We start from the raw sequence: 3,262 nt of genomic DNA on the forward strand, positions 1-3,262 counted from the left end.
TGTGTGTGTGTGTGTGTGTGTGTGTGTGTGTGTGTGTGTGTGTGTGTGTGTGTTTGTGTGTGTTCGTATAATTGCATAACAAAAAAATGAAATGATAAGTGCTCAGAATTGTAATCACTTTATTTTGAGAAGTAATACATTTGTAACGTTGGATTTGAAGCATGAACGGTGAATCATTGTTCGTCAATTTTGCTGAATTTAAATATTTCTGTGTATTTTACATAGACATAGAAAGACCAAGATATATCGCTCTCTCACACCACAGTACTTTTATTTACATTACCATACATTTTACAATATACTTACATTTATCTGTCCCCCTTTTATAAACTCAATTTATCGCACAAAATCACGTAGACAGAAACACACTTTCATCAGACTTAAATTCTTTGCTTATTTCTTGCATAACTCAACGGTCTTCTTCCAGCAATGCTTTGCAGTATCTTAATCTCCTAAATCGCCCTCAATCCCTATTTGTAAGTCACCTAAGATCTTATCACCCTTTATTATCCAGGTGGTTGTGAGGCTTACTAAAAATAACAGCTAATTAAGATTTTTGGGATGAATCTTTGAAATGAACATGAACATTTATTTATATGAAAGAAAATTACTGAAGAACTTTCACTAATTCTTCCAAATCTTTCTACTAATAATTGTAATGCGTTTATCGTAGATCGTGTTTTGTTTATCGCATTTGCCCTAAATGTATATTGAATGCTTAAATGTTTGTTTGTTCCTTTCTTTTTGTCATTGGGCACTGAGGTGGTTGTGAGGTGTTCTAAAAATAACTAAGAGTTTTTGGAAAATATTTTAAATTAATTTAACACATTCACCGGTACAATTTCCACTTATTCCTTATTTTTATTTTCCTAAAATTTTCGTTGCGTCTTGCAACCTTTTCAATAGTCTTGACTGTCTTTACTGGTGAGTGTGTTAAATTATAAGGCACAAAAAGAAAATGACTCTCCCCAGACACAACAGAATATGCTTTAACACACGAACTCACATAAAGAATCTTGCAAACCAAATCCAAAAACGAAATATTTTAAATTAATATAAACATGAAATAAAAGTACCAGAGACCTTTCATGTAAATTCTTTCAAATCTTTCTGTTAAAAATTGTAATGTGTTTATCGCATGTAACATGTTGTTTATTGCATGAAACACTGGTGGTTGTTAGATGTGCTAAAAATAGCAGCTAAGTAAGATTTATTTACATGAAAGAAAATTACTAGAGACATAACACGTGTTATTTACAAATATTGACAACACTTGTTATTTTCAGGATGTTGACGATAACATGTGCAGTCACGCACAGAATGACAGCTTCTAAATCCTGTTTCCTGCCTGGGTGAAAATAATCAAACTTTAAACCTGGTTGTACTGTTCAGGTTGTACACGATGTTCTACATGTAATATGCAGTAGTGACACACGGTCAAGAGTTGTGTCGTATCGCTGCGCCTCTACGTAATATTCTTTTGTACTATAAGAGCAAGGCATGACATTTTTGTGGGAGTGGGTAGTCAATGACATCGACAAAATATGCACCAAGTTGATTACATCGAATTGGTACGTATTTTATCAACCGCGAAAAGTTGCAAGGTAAAACCAATATCAATATCGGTGGCACAAGGCTAACAGTTTCTAGTGGACAGGTGGTGGTGGAGGTTGGGGTGGTAAGCCGATTACATCGACCTCAATGTACTTGTATTTATTAGTATATCTACCCCGGAAGGAAGTAAGGCAAAGTCGACCTCGGCGGAATTTAAACTTAGAACATTCAGAGGCGAACGAAACGCCGCTAAACATTTTGCCCTTCTTTTTAACGTCTCTTTCAATTCGCCGCCTGATCTCAATGTAATATTGGTTTGAAAATTTTGGTACAAGATCAGCAATTTCGGAGAGAGGGAAAAACGATTATATCGACCCCAGTGCTTAACTGATGGTTATTTCATCGACCCCTAAAAGATGAAAGGCAAAGTCGATTTCGGCGGAATTAGAAGTCAGAACGTGAAGACGGACGGAGATGCTGCTGAACATTTCGCCCTGCAATTCTGCTAGCTCGCAGCCTTATCTCAATGTAATATTAACATCGATAAATTCTTCGTTGTTTGTCGCGCGTATTTGTATTACAGCTTATTTTTCTTCCTTACTTTCTCCCCCAGGATGTTTGTTGCATTGCTATTGACTGCTCTAGCTGTCATTCTTCAAGGTAAGTATTTTTCAATTAATTAAAACTTCAGTCTTAGAGACATTTGGCTCGCATTTCACAATGTTTTTTTAATCGGTATTTTTATTCTGTAACTAATGTTTATATGATGCCGAATTGATAGACTTTTGATCTCACAGCCGCAAAATTTGCTGTCGTTTGGAGAGAGAACGAAGTAGAAAGAAAAAGAAAATAAAGTACCATGGAAGCATACATATCGAACAAGAGACTATTGTGTAGTATATTAGGTCAACAAATTGAAACTGGTTAAACACTACCATTCGAAATACTGTGTATGAGTTTTCTACAGATCATCAGATTATTTTCAGTAGAATTTATGGTATCGCGTTTGTCATATGGATTAATATTTCCAAGGCAGAAAAAATAATTGAATAATATATATATTTTCCAGAAAAATTAATTAAAAAAATATTTTTCTTTTACAGAAATGTTTATACTCATTATACAAAACACCAGTAATAAAATAATAATGTCTATACATTTTTTTTCTTTCATTCGTTCATTTCGACTGGTATTGCAGATTGCCGTGCAGACGAGTAAGTAGATTATGTCAATACATTCATATCAAGGGTTTTGTATGTGTCTATAAGGGATACTAATTTATTAATATCATACAGCTATACGCTTGTATAACGACAATGTTTTGTGGATAGTGGGGTACAAATAGATACGTCCATTGTATTAAAGAAAAAAACCACGGTAATTTCGGGGATAAAAGGTTTTCATAATATCAGGACCGACCTTGCACTTTTCTTAAAAGATTCATGATTGAAACTCTTTTGTTCATATCTTTTATCAAAGGTTGTCAATAAGCAAATTGAGGTACCTTTCAAAAGCCTTAAAGGATACTTTGGGTTTATTTCATAATATTTTTGAGAGATACTCGGATATTTATGGGATTTAAGTTCAAAACTGGTTCTGTATAGGTTTCTGATGCGAGAATTGCAGGAAAAGTGTGGTCGAGATTATTATCTTCAGTTTCGGGTCTCCCGTAGTAAATATCTTAAATGTATGTGCAAGTGTGTGTGTG

The 3,262-nt window shown here is 34.2% G+C and overlaps 1 long non-coding RNA gene across 1 annotated transcript in view; it reads left to right on the top strand.

Annotated features, from left to right (window-relative positions):
* Window positions 1-2,771, top strand: part of LOC106873818 (uncharacterized) — a 4,853-nt gene extending 2,082 nt beyond the window's left edge. Inside the window, exons 2-3 of the long non-coding RNA XR_001409923.2 lie at window positions 2,168-2,214; window positions 2,753-2,771. This is a non-coding gene — a long non-coding RNA (uncharacterized LOC106873818). The remainder of the gene's footprint in view (window positions 1-2,167; window positions 2,215-2,752) is intronic.
* Window positions 2,772-3,262: the final 491 nt, after the last annotated feature.

The sequence above is a fragment of the Octopus bimaculoides genome, chromosome 20, assembly GCF_001194135.2.
Source record: "Octopus bimaculoides isolate UCB-OBI-ISO-001 chromosome 20, ASM119413v2, whole genome shotgun sequence".
Classification (NCBI taxonomy): Eukaryota; Metazoa; Mollusca; class Cephalopoda; order Octopoda; family Octopodidae; genus Octopus; species Octopus bimaculoides.